General features: G+C 37.5%; 1 protein-coding gene and 1 long non-coding RNA gene across 11 annotated transcripts in view; one reads left to right on the forward strand and one right to left on the reverse strand.

Annotated features, from left to right (window-relative positions):
• celf6 (CUGBP Elav-like family member 6) overlaps positions 1 to 17,323 on the forward strand; it is a 426,206-nt gene that overhangs the window by 199,359 nt on the left and 209,524 nt on the right. The gene's annotated exons all lie outside the window — the stretch shown is intronic.
• The window catches only part of LOC133608893 (uncharacterized), a 257,241-nt gene that overhangs the window by 4,849 nt on the left and 235,069 nt on the right, over positions 1 to 17,323 (reverse strand). The window contains exon 3 of the long non-coding RNA XR_009815641.2: positions 8,015 to 8,069. This is a non-coding gene — a long non-coding RNA (uncharacterized lncRNA). The remainder of the gene's footprint in view (positions 1 to 8,014; positions 8,070 to 17,323) is intronic.

Raw genomic sequence — 17,323 nt, forward strand, 5'->3', positions numbered from 1 at the left:
AAATAGCATGTTAGCATCGATTAGCTTGCAGTCATGCAGTGACCAAATATGTCTGATTAGCACTCCACACAAGTCAATAACATCAACAAAACTCACCTTTGTGGGTTCATGCACAACGTTAAGTTTGGTGGACAAAATGAGACAGAAAAAGAAGTGGCATAAAACACGTCCTAGAAAATCGGAGAAAGTTATATATGTAAACAAACTAAGGTGAGTTCATGGACCGCCAAAATTAGTAGGACAAAACGGCGCTCGCCAAATACTCGAATCAGTGAAGCATGTTTAATCAGAGGTGTGGACTCGAGTCACATGACTTGGACTCGAGTCAGACTTGAGTCATGAATTTGATGACTTTAGACTCGACTTGACAAAATGTAAAAAGACTTGCAACTCGACTTAGACTTTAACATCAATGACTTGTGACTTCACTTGGACTTGAGCCTTTTGAATTGACATGACTTGACATGACTTGCTACTTTCCCCAAAACCCAAAGATGAAAAAGTTATTCGGGAGCGCTCCGTATTTTTCATTGTGTACTTGTCTATCAGCGTTGCGTGTGTCAGCTGGTGTGCTCTCAGTACAACAGCCAATCAAATTAGATCTACTTTGTTTTCATCACACAGCATTCATCCAATCAAATTGCAGGACAACCAACGAAGAAGACATGTCCAAACCACACGCCAGTGAACAAAAAATGATACCTAAAATAATTTTGTTTGGGTATAAAAATTACGAGGTGGTCAACACAAAACGGTTTGCAGTATGCAACACATGCGGTTCGAAAATTACTGATGGAGAGGCAACAACTTCCAACTTCGTCCGGCATTTGAAGTTGCACAAAGAACGGTAAGTTTTGAATGTAAGATAACGTTTATTGGCTAAGTAACGTGACTTTTATTTGCTGTGTAGTTAAATCAGTGAGGCTGTAAACTCACTGCTAACGTTATAACGTTATTGCAAACACGGGAATCTGTTGCAGTTCACTACCTTATTCATACTTTTTGTTCAGTGATTTTTTTTAAGCAGGGTTACGTTAGTCAATATATCACACGTAACGTTAGACGGCGGTCAGCAGCACCGCGTATTTTAGCCACCTAAAAAAAGACAAAAATAGTAAAATAAAGGTCAGTTAAAATGTATACTATATTATGAATATGTGTACCGTTTTAGCTAGCTTTCTGACATACTGTTGGTTGTTTACCTCAGTGGTCCCCAACCACCGGGCCGCGGCCCGGTACTGGTCCGTGGATCGATTGGTATCGGGCCGCACAAGAAATATTATTATTATTATTATTATTTTTTTTTATTAAATCAACATAAAAAACACAAGATACACTTACAAGTAGTGCACCAACCCAAAACAACTCTCCCCCCTCTTTTGTTCTGGGCATTGAACATGAAGACTCTTCCTTCACTGTTCCGAGTGGCCATGAGAGTCTTGGCAGTGCCTGCCTCCAGTGCTCCAGTGGAGCGAGTTTTCAGCCATGGTGGCATCATACTACGCCCCCATCGTGCACAAATGACTGACAGACTCTTGGCTAATTTGGTCTTTAGCAAATGCAATGCAGCATAGGGCCCTGACATATAAAAAGTACAACTTTTTTGTTATGTTCACGTATATGTCATGTTTTTTCAATGTTAACACTTTTGTACAAATAAGTACATTTGCACTTTATTTTTCAATGTGTTTGTTCTGTAAAGGAATGAGTTAATGTTTAAAATGACTGGTTAATAGTGCTATTATAAAGTGCAATGTCAGCACAATTTTCTTTCCTGCAATTTAAAATGCACTTGTTTTAATAAATAAATACAGCGTTTGAAAAGCATACACAATCTGTGTTAATATATTAGTCTGTGGTTAAAAGGACTTGAAAGGACTCGAAACTCAAAATGCAGGACTTAGGACTTGACTTGAGACTTTCCAGTCTTGACTTTGGACTTGACTCGGGGCTTGCCTGTCTTGACTCGGGACTTGACTCGGACTTGAGGGCAAAGACTTGAGACTTACTTGTGACTTGCAAAACAATGACTTGGTCCCACCTCTGTGTTTAATATAAACAGTGTGCTTTATAACAATTAGGGAGGTTTGTGTCATGTTTGTCCTCCTACAGAAACCATATTAACACAAAAAATATGTTTTTTCCCCCTCAACTTTTTCCATTTTTCATACATTTTTGAAAAAGCTCCAGAGAGCCACGAGGGCGGCGCTAAAGAGCCGCATACGGCTCTAGAGTCGCGGGTTGCCGACCCCTGGTATATACACTATATTGCCAAAAGTATTTGGCCACCTGCCTTGACTCACATATGAACTTGAAGTTCCATCCCATTCCTAACCCATAGGGTTCAATATGTTTTTGGTCCACCTTTTGCAGCTATTACAGCTTCAACTCTTCTAGGAAGGCTGTCCACAAGGTTGCAGAGTGGGTTTATAGGAATTTTCCACCATTCTTCCAAAAGCGCTTTGGTGAGGTCACACACTGATGTTGGTCGAGAAGGCCTGGCTCTCAGTCTCCGTTCTAATTCATCCCAAAGGTGTTCTATCGGGTTCAGGTCAGGACTCTGTGCAGGCCAGTCAAGTTCTTCCACACCAGACTCTGTCATTCATGTCTTTATGGACCTTGCTTTGTGCACTGGTGCACAGTCATGTTGGAAGAGGAAGGGGCCCGCTCCAAACTGTTCCCACAAGGGAGCATGGAATTGTCCAAAATGTTTTGGTATCCTGGAACATTCAAAGTTCCTTTCACTGGAACTAAGGGGCCAAACCCAACTCCTGAAAAACAACTTCAACCAAATTTCACACTCGGCACAAGACTCGTCCATCAGATTGCCAGATGAAAAAGCGTGATTCATCACTCCAGAGAAGGTGTCTCCACTGCTCTAGAGTCCAGTAGCAACATACTTTACACCACTGCATCCCACGCTTTTGCATTGGACTTGGCTTAGATGCAGCTGCTTGGCCATGGAAACCCATTCCATGAAGCTCTCTGCATACTGTACGTGGGCTAATTGGAAGGTCACATGAAGTTTGGAGCTTTGTAGCAACTGACTGTGCAATAAGTCGACGACCTCTTTGCACTATGCACTTCAGCACCCACTGACCCCTCTCTGTCAGTTTACGTGGTCTACCACTTTGTGGCTGAGTTGCTGTTGTTCCCAAACGCTTCCATTTTCTTATAGTAAAGCCGACAGTTGACTTTGAAATATTTAGCAGCAAGGAAATTTCACGACTAGATTTGTTGCACAGGTGGCATCCTATGACAGTTCCACGCTGGAAATCACTGAGAGCGGCCCATTCGTTCACAAATGTTTGTAGAAACAATCTCCATGCCTAAGTGCTTCATTTTATACACCTGTGATTTGGACACCTGATTCTGATCATTGATGGGTGGTCAAATACTTTTCGCAATATAATGTATGTATATATACACACCAGAGGTGGGTAGAGTAGCCAGAAATTGTACTCAAGTAAGAGTACTGATACTTTAGAGATTTATTACTCAAGTAAAAGTAAGGAGTAGTCACCCAAATATTTACTTGAGTAAAAGTAAAAAGTATGTTGTGAAAAAACTACTCAAGTACTTAGTAACTGATGAGTAACATACACACTCATATCATATATATATATATATATATATATATATATATATATATATACATACATACATACATATACATTGATATATACAGTATATAATTTATATGTATTTATTTTGCTGTTTTTGTTTACATGTTAAAGGTGTTTTAATGAATATACATGCATGTTTAACATATAGATTCCTTTCTTTCATGAAGACAAGAATATAAGTTGGTGTATTACCTGATTCTGATGACTTGCGTTGATTGTAATCAGACAGTTGTGATGATAACGTCCATGTTTTCAAATGGAGGAGAAGAAAAGTTCCTCCTTTCTGTCTAATACCACATGAAAGTGGTGGGTTTTTGGCATCTTATTTGTCCAGCTTCCATATTCGTTTTTATACACTTTACAATAAATATATTGGCGTCAAACTCCGTAGCTTGCTAGCTTGTTTGCGCTGGCTTTCGGAGACTCTTGTTTTGAAAGCGCAGGCGCGATGGAGCGGCACTTTTATTGTGAAGACAGGAACGTCCTCGTGCGGTTGAAATAAAAAAGTATCTTTTTTCCTTCACACTTTTGATTGATTGATTGGAACTTTTGTTATTAGATTGCACAGTACAGTACACATTCCGTACAATTGACCACTAAATGGTAACACCCGAATAAGTTGTTCAACTTGTTTAAGTCAGGTCATGTGACCACCTGGCTCTGTTTGATTGGTCCAACGTCACCAGTGACTGCATCTGATTGGTGGAACGAAGTGAAACGTCACCAGTAAGGCAGGCACTTTGACGGTCTGTCTGACAGACCAAAACAAACAAAGCGTGCATTAACAGATCGATAAAAAATAGTAGCGAGTAGCGAGCTGAATGTAGATAAAAGTAGCGGAGTAAAAATAGCGTTCCTTCTCTATAAATATACTTAAGTAAAAGTAAAAGTATGTTGCATTAAAACTACTCTTAGAAGTACAATTTATCCCAAAAGTTACTCAAGTAGATGTAACGGAGTAAATGTAGCGCGTTACTACCCACCTCTGATACACACACACACATACACACATCTAATATGGTTTAAAACAGGGGTGTCAAATTCATTTTAAGTTCAGGGGCCGCATGGAGGAAAATCTATTCCCAAGTGGTCCTCAATGGCAAAATCATGGCATGATAACTTAAAAATAAAGACAACTTCAGGGTGTTTTCTTTGTTTTACTTTGGCCAAAAATAGAACAAGCACATTATGAAAACGTACAAATCGCAAATAATCCCTCTGGACAAAACACTTCAAGTTTGTTGAAAATTCTGACGAAATTGGTGCAGCTTCAAAAACACAATGAGCTTAGACTTTTATCTCAGTGTATCTACAAAGCCAGGATTAAACTTTAAGTCCCAGTCTTTCTGGGATTGAAGAAAAAACACAACATGTAAACTTTTCTAGTTGTCAAATACCTCCTTTGTCATGTCCACGTATCAATCCAGTGCTAACTCAACAAACCGTAAGAAACGGAGGTAAAAACTATTCAAAAGGGTTAAGTTCACTTTTCTCGTGTTTGACAGAGACATTTTGGGGTAACTAGTAGGGATGTCGACAAATAAATAAATGCGTTAAAATGTAATATCGGAAATTATCGGTATCGTTTTTTTTTTATCGGTATTGGTTTTTTTTTGGTTTTTTTAATTAAATCAATATAAAAAACACAAGGTACACTTACAATTAGCGCACCAACCCAAAAAACCTCCCTCCCCCATTTACACACATTCACACTCATTCACACAAAAGGGTTGTTTCTTTCTGTTATTAATATTCTGGTTCCTACATTATATATCAATATTTTTTTTTTTTTTTTGTGTCCTGTCCAGCTTCTCAGGCAAATCATATAGTTGATGTAGATGCCCATGTCAGCTGTTCAGATTTACTTTACAAAAGAGAAGTGTAGGATACTTCTCTTGTTGCCTTATTTGTATTTGACTTTATTAAATGTATTTATATTATCATTTAGTGCAGCCGGGCCGGAGCAGGAGGGGATAGAAAGAGAAAAAAAAAGAAGACAGAGGGGGAAATTGTGGGGACAAGAGGGGGATTAGACAGAGAGACAAAAACAACAACAGCAAACAACAACAATAACAACAATAGAGCAACATCAGCAAATATGACATGTACAAATATGATGGTAAAAGTAATAGCAAATAAGCAGTTAGCGAAAAATAAAAAATAATACAGAAATGACAATGAGCATTATTACACTACAAATGGATCAATACAAATACCAATAGAAATAGCGCTATTGATAATGAACAATACCAATAATTTACCTTTATTATCAACAATACAGTTGTTTAAATGCAACAATACATATACGTAATGATAACTTGAGATACGAAAGAATGCAGAAAAATGGAGGGGGAGAAAGAGAAGCAACCTACATTAACCTTGTAGATTGTTATAGTCACAATAGGTTAAGCTTTGTCAGTGTGCCATGTGTTACACCCAGTTTACCCTAGGGCAACAACGTTAATATATGTTTGATGAAACGTGATTATGTGCATGAGTGTAAGTATGCATATGTACTTGTATATGTACAGAATGTGTATATGTGTTTGTACAGTGAATGTATATGTACAGTATGTGTATGTGTATGTTTGTATATTGAATGTGCGTGTGGATGTACGAACATTAGGTAGGTAAATATGTACTGTATTTGTGTATGTATGTGGGAGCGTAGGTACCTATGTACGTATGTGAGCATATGTGAATTTGCATGTACAATACATTCGACTCCCAGAGTGCGTGGGAGCCAGAGCACGGCCCCATCACCCCCAAGAGCCCAACCCACAAACAGGAGGCGAAAAAAAAGATACACACTTCTTTCTGTTATTAATATTCTGGTTCCTACATTATATATCAATATATATCACGGTGGAAGAGGGGTTAGTGCATCTGCCTCACAATACGAAGGTCCTGAGTAGTCTTGGGTTCAATCCCGGGCTCGGGATCTTTCTGTGTGGAGTTTGCATGTTCTCCCCGTGACTGCGTGGGTTCCCTCCGGGTACTCCGGCTTCCTCCCACTTCCAAAGACATGCACCTGGGGATAAGTTGATTGGCAACACTAAATTGGCCCTAGTGTGTGGATGTGAGTGTGAATGTTGTCTGTCTATCTGTGTTGGCCCTGCAATGAGGTGGCGACTTGTCCAGGGTGTACCCCGCCTTCCGCCCGATTGTAGCTGAGATAGGCTCCAGCGCCCCCCGCGACCCCAAAGGGAATAAGCGGTAGACAATGGATATATCAATACAGTCTGCAAGGGATACAGTCCGTAAGCACACATGATTGTGCGTGCTGCTGGTCCACTAATAGTACTAACCTTTAACAGTTAATTTTACTCGTCATTTTCATTAATTACTAGTTTCTATGTAACTGTTGTTATATTGTTTTACTTTCTTTTTTATTCAAGAAAATGTTTTTAATTTATTTATCTTATTTTATTCATTTTTAAAAAAAGTACCTTATCTTCACCATACCTGGTTGTCCAAATTAGGCATACTAATGTGTTAATTCCACGACTGCATATATCGGTTGATATCGGTATCGGTAATTAAAGAGTTGGACAATATCGGAATATCGGCAAAAAGCCATTATCGGACATCCCTAGTAACGAGGGTGCCAAATGACTATGTGTTCGAAGCAGAACACATACAACGGCAGGTTTTAAGTTACAGGTGGGTCAAAGAGTAGGAGCCACAGTCACCCTTTACAGTGTACGTCGTGCTTGGCCCGTTTGCTTGACTAACAGAAATGCTATTGTGACATCCAGTGGACACATTTAGAACAGCAGTTTATTTTGTTAAAAAAAAAAGCAGCTAATTTATATACTTGGCAAAATCATCACGCGGGCCGGAAAAAAACTGTTCGTAGGTTCGACACCCCTGGTTTAAAATTATCCCACATTTCGGAAATTTTTTTTTTTTTTGGAAAAACCGATGCACAAAAACCAAAAAAGAGTTTTCTGAAAAACATTTTTTCAGTCAGATAAATGAATATCAGTCACGTTTTTTTTTCTTAAAGTGATACACACCTTGACGGACACAGTATCACTACTTGTCTCTCAATAGCCGGGCGGTATAGCTCGGTTGGTAGAGCGGTCGTGCCAGCAACTAGAGGGTTGCAGGTTTGATTCCCGCTTCCGCCATCCTAGTCCCTGCCGTCGTGTCCTTGGGCAAGACACTTTACCCACCTGCTCCCAGTGCCACCCACACTGGTTCAAATGTAACTTAGATATTGGGTTTCACTATGTAAAGCGCTTTGAGTCACTAGAGAAAAGCGCTATATAAATATAATTCACTTCACTTCACTTCAATAGGCATCAATGCTTTAGTATCATTTGACCCATCACTAGTGTTGATTGTAAGTGAACACGTATTGTTCATACAAAGGCTTTCTTTACCTGTGCTTGACTGATGTCCTGCACCGTCTCACCCTGGGATAGGCTCCAGCTCACCCTGAACAGGAAAGGGAGGTCGAACATGAATAAATGGAATGACTGTAGATTTGAAGCAAGACTCAGTTTAAAAAAAAAATAAAAAATCATGAAAAGGGGGTCTGCCAACCCTGATGTGACACATGAGGGATATTTCTCTTTCTGGAGATCAGTGAGGTTTTGAGAAAAAAGAAAGTCAGTCGGGAGTACGTAACAACAGTGGAGATGCAGAAAGAGAAATTCAAAAGGCGGGATCGCCACTCACAACGAGCTGCAGCGATGGGAGGACTTTATCTGTTTTATCTCTTACACAGACCGTGTCTTTCATTTCTCTCCTTTTTTTTTTGTGCACTTCTTTTCTCTGCTTGAGTGAGGCAAAGATCTTAATCGCGTCTGACCGTAATCTAGCAGAGTGGAACACGCTTCTTCAATAGACCACAAAAATATGAGCTTATAGATGCTGGGGTTATTGTCTGGTACAAAGGAGGAAGGATGTGTGTGTGTATGTGTGTGTGTGTGCGTTTCATCCCATTTGTTCCTATTGCGGTAAAAGTCGCTGACAGTGACAGGAAGTAATGAATAAGTCTCAACTTTGCTCACTTTGGGAAGAAAAAGAAAGGTGGCGCTGTTTGTGTCGGGCAAAAACAACCGGCAGCGCAACACTCGCAAAAAAGTAGAGGTAACCTAAGTCATCGGTATTCATCAATAATAAGTTACAGTAACTACTTATATCCCAACACAACATATAACAAACTATCATGTTCATAAATAATAATTAGGGGTGTAACGGTACGTCATAATCACCGTTCAATACTTGTGTCATTTTCAGTACAATAGGTGTACAAAAATACAAAAACTGTAATGTTAGGAGGTGTTGAAATTGCCATGCAAAATTGCTAATGCTAATCATTAGCAAGCCGATGGAAAAGACAATTTAAGTGGCAACAAGCCAGCTCACTTTGTAGCTTACTTTACATTCAAATGTTTTTTCCAGTATCAGGCTTACCGTATTTTTCGGACTATAAGTCACAGTTTTTTTTACATAGTTTGACCGGGCTCCAGTGCAATTTATATATGTTTTTTTCCTTCTTTATTATGCATTTTCGGCAGGTGCGACTTATACTCCGGTGCGACGTATACTCCCAAAAATACGGTACTTGCTTTGCTGACATGATAAATTGTAACATTACTTTAAAGGGGAACTGCACTTTTTTGTTCATGATCACTATGAAAGACATTACGACGGATTTTATTTGATTTGTATTTTTTTATTCTAAGTTTTAAATAAATGTGAGCAAAAGTTTGCTTACAGTGGAACCGAAGGGAGATGATTTCCACCTACAAAGTTCTTAAAAAAACATCCTAACACCTCCATTGTGGTTTTATATACACAATGTAAGTATATAAGTAATGAAGTAACAGCAACATTTATAACAACATTTAATATTTTCATATTTTAATCATATGCAGGACATTCATTTAAAAAAACAAATCACGTTTGCTTTTTTTTTTTTCTTCATCAATGATTAATACTCACTGAAGACTTTATGAGAGCCAAAAAACATAATAAAACATCACTTACTGAACAAGGTCTGCTGACATTAGGATGCAGACTGCTGGGATGTTCATATATTCCCATTTAGGTGAAGTTTGACTTATAAAAGGGTGGGGCAGCGGGGGACCAATTGTCTTTTTGTGTCATCCTTGCCAGTTCCGGGTCCTAAATAGCTGTCAAAGTGTCCCAACTTGTCGGATTATATCCCCATCCATCTACTTTTCGAGTGAGATGTATGATTTATGATCTACAATAAACTTGCAAGGAGCAGAGAAGCGAGGAAGCAGCAAACCACTCGATGATGTAAACATAGGCACACAAGCTTGTGATCACGGCAGTGCTATAAATAGTTTGCCTGCGTTAGAGCTTATAATAACAATATCACTAATAATTGGTTAATAATCAAGTCACAAAATGTAAATGGAGTATTGTTGGCACTTTTTTTCATGGTTATTTATTGGATTTAATCGGCGGATTAGTGGAGCTCCTATTGGCTCCGCCGTATGCAGACTTTTATTTGTTTATTTAATATTTAGAATGCATTAAAAAAAAGTCCATCTGTCGTCATGTCTTTCATAATGATTGTGAACGATAGACAAATTTCCTGAAAAAAGTGCAGCTCTCCTTTAAGGCAGTTCGACTGAGTCCGCTGTGAGTGCTGCTTGAGTGCTTGTGTACCTAATGTTCTATATAACGTACTTATTTTAGGACACGACTGCAGGGATGTGAGCACCCTATGAGGGAAAAAAGAGGGAAATTGAAAGAAAAACAGGAATATTTCTATCAGCACGAAGTGCTGCCACGTAAACCCCGTAACATAATTTTGAAAATAAAGACTACATTTTCCGCAGCTGGGTGCATTTTGAAACAATATTATACCTTTAAATTTATTCTCATATACCCACCTCATTTGGCTCTGTTTTGTACCTAGATTTTTTAGTTTTTTTAGTACATAATTTACTAACATTATCATTGAAAATGTAATATAAAATTATATAACATGCATGCAAAGAATTCTATCCTGTAGCCATGCCCTCTCGGGTAGAATACTTCGGGTGTTTCGACCTCTGTTTACAATCTGTCATGTCAAAAATATACCTTCTTGCTGGCTGCAACTGGTTCAGAACTAACAGTGTTCGGATTGTAATCATCCAAATATGATCAGCAGCAAAGTGAACGGTCATGAACGTTGTGAAAGCGAAGGGAAACAATAAGTACGCTCGCTTGATGGTTAGCCAACTTGCAAGTTTTATTCGGTGCTCCTAATAGTCTCCCCGTCCTGCAACCCAGTGCAGCGTTTTGGCAAGAGGAACAGCGAGTACCTACGGCTGAGGCGAACATTTAATACATTTTTGTTTAGATCAGGGGTCCCCAAACTACGGCCCGCGGGCCGACAGCGGGAAGTCCCAATTTGAAAAATTAAAAAAAATATATATATATATTTTTTTTTTGTTTGTTTGTTTGTTTTTTTTGTTTATATATATATATATATATATATATATATTTTTTTTTTTTTTTGTATATATACATATATATATATATATATATATATATATATATATATATATATATATATATATATATATACATAATACATACATACCTTTTTTTTTTAATTTGTCCTTTCTAATCCATTTTCGTTATTCTCTGTCTCCTAGCCGCTCAAGGAAAATCATATTGTGTAAAAATGCATTTTTCCATCAATAATTTGACATCATCGTGCTCCGAATGTATATATATATATATATATATATATATATATATATATATATATATACAAGGTTTCTGTGGTTTATCCATTACACAGTGCTGGAGCGGAATATACGTTAGGTCAGGAAAAAACACAGAGGATATGTCATCCCTACAAGTCTGTTTCACAGGTTTCCCTGCTCTTCAGGGGATTTTATTATATATTATATATAATATAATATATAATATATATATATATATATATATATATGCTCTTCAGGGGATTTTATTGTATATTATATATAATATAATATATTATATCTATTTATATATATATATTATATATTTTATATAATATAAAATCCCCTGAAGAGCAGGGAAACCTGTTTCTCAGGTTTCCCTGCTCTTCAGGGGGATTTTATTATATATATATATATATATATATATATATATGTATATATATATATATATATATATATATATATATATATATATATATATATATATATATATATATATATATGTATGTATGTATATATATATATTATTATATTATATATTATAATATTATATATAGTATAAAATCCCCTGAAGAGCAGGGAAACCTGAGAAACAGGCTTGTAGGGATGAAATGGCCTCTGTGTTTTTTCCTGACCTAACATATATATATATATATATATATATATATATATTTACAGCCTGGCCCCCGGCCAGATTTTTTTAACTCAATGCGGCCCCCGAGTTAAAAAGTTTGTAGACCCTAGGTTTAGATCATATTTTTATTAATATTTCATTTAAAAAAAACGTGTAGGTGATTTTTTTACGCCAAAATTAATGTTTAAAAACATGGATTTCCACATTTTTTGCAGAAACTTCACATAAAACAAATAATAGCGCGAACGAATGTTCATCTTCAACATATACTGTATATTTAAACAGTGTACATGTATAAAAGGTAAACTGCAAAAACTTTTGAAGAGGACAGGGCATAGAGAGTTTCAATTGCAATCAGGGAACTCCTCCACAAACGAACAACTTGTAGACATATGCAGGTTAGGTAACAAAAGTGAATGTGGATAATCGTGCAAAATTGACATCAAAACATATCCAAAACAGATTACCTCGGCCGTGTCAAATGTTGATTAAAACCATCATTAGTAAGATCCTGTGCTTGTTCTATGATTGTCATTACATTTTGTTGCAAAACACAAGTGGAGGGAGTCCTTTAAAGGCTCATTGAGCTAAAGTCTCAAGAGATGTATACAAGAATCTCACATTTTCTTCTAATTAGGAATTGTAGCAAGTTTAACGGCAAGTGCTCAACTTTCCATCTGGTGCTTGCAACCCACTCAAAATGTCAACAACGGAACACACACAAATTGTTTGTCAATATCTGCATCAAAGTTTCTTTCTCTCTTATAACTTTTTACATGTGCCATTTTTTCCCCCTCGCCTTGTCTCTGTCACCTCTTTTCTTCCTTCTTGTTGCCTTTTGTTGTCACTTCCCTTTCTATTTCTTTCTCTTTGTTATTTCTTGGAGTTGTTCCTTCTTTTCAAATATGAAGAAATCCTTATTTATGTCAGGGAAAAAACACACAGCAGTTCCTAAATCCACTAGAAATATAAAAATGGGATGGGGAAATGTCATACTTATAATTTATTCAACTTTAAAAGGCATATCCCTAACGCCAATAATGACAATGCAAAATCTTTGTTTTAGTTCAATTAACTGACACAGTCCATGCTATTATTAGACTCTAGTTTCGTTCCATAGCAACGCATCCTTCTGTGTTGCAGCCTGCTGCTACGGCATTTACTTGTTGTTGTTCGAGCGTTTTGCAGATCGCCCAATTGGAAAGGATCTTATCGGGCGTTAATAATGGCAGCTACGGGTAAAAAGCTGAGCGGGGTAGCAACAGATGCCTGCTTCCCTCCAGTGGGTCTGCTCTCTGCTTTCTGCTACTCACATATTGAGCTCCAATTAACACTGATGTGTATTAATTCTGTAAAATATTTAAAAAAAGAAGAAAGGTGGGAAAAAGACAAAATGAATTCCTATTTTCTATTGTTTAGTTTTTTTAACATTTTGAAAATCATGCCTGTATATTAATGTTGCATCGTTTTAAGGTGGTTTCTCAAGTCTCATTCAGGGACCATTTGTAGCATACACCTGTTTATTGATTAGCGAAAAAAAAAACAAGAAATGTTATGAGAAAAATCTGCAATGCTACAAAATGTCACACTAGTACTAAAGAATATTTACTTTGTCTCTTACACAAAGTTAAGATGTAGGCTGCTGAAAAGTGACCTAAGCAGTTTTTGGTTAATATGTCACCATTATATAAAGTCAACACGATAATCACATATCCAAAAAAGCCCTCATCAAATTTGATGCATGACACAAATCGTTAAATTTTTTTAAACAAAAAAAACAAGTTTATCAATTACATACTTTTCTTATACATGTGCCAAATAAGTCTTTTTGAAACTATGCCAGTTTTTAAAACGGTGCCTGAACCTACGCATTACAAATAAAGAAAACGTACAAACATATTTTGTGACAGGCAAGTTATAAAGAATAACCGCTTACATAATTTAATGATATAAAAAAATATATAACTCAGTAATAAAGTCACTAATAATTAGGGCTGCAACAACTAATCGATTAAATCGATTAAAATTGATTCTAAAAATAGTTGGCGATTAATTTAGTCATCGATTCGTTGGATCTATTCTATACGCATGCGCAGAAGCTACTTTTATTTTATTTTTATTTATTATTATTATTTTTTTATAAGCCTTTATTTATAAACTGCAACATTTACAAACAGCTGAGAAACAATAGTCAAAATAAGTATGGTGCCAATATGCTTTTTTTTCAATAAAATACTGTAAAGGATAGAAATGTAGTTTGTCTCTTTTATCCGATTATTTATCGATTAATCGAAGTAATAATCAGATCGACAGATTAATCGATTATCAAATTAGTTATTAGTTGCAGCCCCACTAGTAATATGTTCTCAAATATTCAAAAAGAAATCCATTATTATAACAGCAAAACCAGTAACAGTGCAAAACACTGTGGATGTGAATCTTATAACTCACAATTTAATGTGATTTCGATCCTTGAGGTGACAATTCGCTTTATAATTTTGAATTCATTCAGAATTGTTATGAATAAGAATCACAATTTTAATGCAATTTTTTTTTTTTTACGGCACCCGTTCAAAACACAGATAATTTGCAAACAAATTTGCTGAATTGTACTTAAGTGCATGTTTTCCACACAACATACAGTAAATGGAGCATGAATTGATTAGGAAAGAGAATATTGGCAATGTCAGAAAAGAGTTTCAACAATGTTTGCTAAGTAATTCTACATGTCAGAATTGTTTATTAATTGAGGAAAATTAAGTTCGTACATCAACATGCTTGTGTTGTAATGTTGACGTTCAGAATTCTGTTGTTTGTGAATGCACCACGTTCAGCGTAATGAGAAAATTGTTAATGTGAACTGTATGTGAGAGTTTAAGAATATCATAACTAATTTTTGCCACTAAATGTAGCCAGTTATTAGAAAACCCAATACCAGTGAAGTTGGCACGTTGTGTAATTCGTAAATAAAAACAGGATACAATGATTTGCAAATCCTTTTCAACTTATATTCAATTGAATACACTGCAAAGACAAGATATTTAATGTTCAAACTGAGAAACTTGTTTTTTTTTTGCAAAAAATCATTAACTTAGAATTTAATGGCAGCAACACATTGCAAAAAAGTTGTCACAGGGGCATTTTTACCACTGTGTTACATGGCCTTTCCTTTTAATAACACTCTGTAAATGTTTGGGAACTGAGGAGACCGATTTTTGAAGCTTTTCAGGTGGAATTCTTTCCCATTCTTGCTTGATGTACAGCTTAAGTTATTCAACAGTCCGGGGTCTCCGTTGTGGTATTTTAGGCTTCATAATGTGCCACACATTTTCAATGGGAGACAGGTTTGGACTACAGGCAGGCCGGTCTAGTACCCGCACTCTTTTACTATGAAGCCACGCTGTTGTGACTCGTTGCTTGGCATTGTCTTGCTGAAATAAGCAGGGGCGTCCATGATAACGTTGCTTGGATGGCAACATATGTTGCTCCAAAACCTGTATGTACCTTTCAGCATTAATGGTGCCTTCCCAGATGTGTGAGTTACCCATGCCTTGGGCACTAATACACCCCCATACCATCACAGATGCTGGCTTTTCAACTTTGCGCCTATAACAATCCGGATGGTTCTTTTCCTTTTTGTTCCGGAAGACACGACGTCCACAGTTTCCAAAAATAATTTGAAAAGTGGACTCGTCAGACCACAGAACACTTTTCCACTTTGCATCAGTCCATCTTAGATGAGCTCGGGCCCAGCGAAGCCGGCAGCGTTTCTGGGTGTTGTTGATAAATGGCTTTGGCTTTGCATAGTAGAGTTTTAACTTGCACGTACAGATGTAGCGACAAACTGTAGTTACTGACAGTGGTTTTCTGAAGTGTTCCTGAGCCCATGTGGTGATATCCTTTACACACTGATGTCGCTTTTTGATGCAGTACCGCCTGAGGGATCAAAGTTTCGTAATATCATCGTTGAAGTGCAGTGATTTCTTCAGATTCTCTGAACCTTTTGATGATATTACAGACCGTAGATGGTGAAATCCCTAAATTCCTTGCAATAGCTCGTTGAGAAACGTTGTTCTCAAACTGTCTGACAATTTGCTCACGCATTTGTTCACAAAGTGGTGACCCTCGCCCCATCCTTGTTTGTGAATGACTGAGGATTTCATGGAAGCTGCTTTCACACCCAATCATGGCACCCACCTGTTCCCAATTAGCCTGTTCACCTGTGCAATGTTCCAAAAAAAGTGTTTGATGAGCATTCCTCAACTTTCTCAGTCTTTTTTGCCACTTGTGCCAGGCATCAAATTCCAAATGAGCTATTATTTGCAAAAAAATAACAAAGTTTACCAGTTCGAACGTTAAATATCTTGTCTTTGCAGTCTATTCAATTGAATATAGGTTGAAAAGGATTTGCAAATCATTGTATTCTGTTTTTATTTACCATTTACACAACGTGCCAACTTCACTATAGAATCTATAGGATGAACAGCAAGTGGTGTTGATTTGTGAGTGTGTCAAACACAAAAGCAGCATATCAAGCCTATGCTTGCATTTCGACAAAAACACATATTTTTGCCAGCTCTTAACACAAAGCCTTTCAGTGTTATGCCACTTTCTTGAGTGCTAACCAGTGGGGGGAACACCTAAGCTTTCATTGAAGTGCAACAACCCGGTTTTAACAGTCTGTATGTGTTCTGTTTAGCGAGCTCCAACAGCTGGATGTCATGTACCTGGCATTCGTCAATAGCGGAGTCTTGTATCCACTCATTGATTTCCGTCCCGGCCGTTTGCTCGCCCCCACCAGCTGAGGCCTCGAATGCAATTTAAGTGCCTTTGCGGGGACGCGGTTTGTAGCATAGAAGCTGACACGGTCTGGTCAATAGCCTCCGGCAGCGTCCGGGCTCTCGAGTGGCGTTTCGGCAGCAGCAAGACCGTATTTCCTCTTCCAGCGCACCTCACGCCTCCTTGTCAAATTAAATGATGGAGGCTGCAGGGGCTTTCTGCGGGCCTTCCATCTCGGAGAGAGAGGACAAGGCATGACAGACGCCGCATGTTTCCCCCCACGAGAGACAACACTTCAATTGTTCCGTTCAATAAAGAGGGCGGCTTTTCAACGCGCTACTTCAGGAAATTACATTTCAAAGCATGCATTGTGGTTAGCGCCTGCAAAAACGCATGATTATGGCCTCTTTTAATAATACCAAGACAGACAGCGTGAACTTTTTTAATGACCATCTATTTGATCATGTTGGCTCAATAAGTTCATCAGTAGAGATGTCCGATAATATCGGCCGATAAATGCTTTAAAATGTAATATCGGAAATTATCGGCATCGGTTTCAAAAAGTAAAATTCATGACTTTTTAAAACGCCGCTGTGTAC

The sequence above is a fragment of the Nerophis lumbriciformis genome, linkage group LG06 (genome assembly GCF_033978685.3).
Source record: "Nerophis lumbriciformis linkage group LG06, RoL_Nlum_v2.1, whole genome shotgun sequence".
Lineage (NCBI taxonomy): Eukaryota > Metazoa > Chordata > Actinopteri > Syngnathiformes > Syngnathidae > Nerophis > Nerophis lumbriciformis.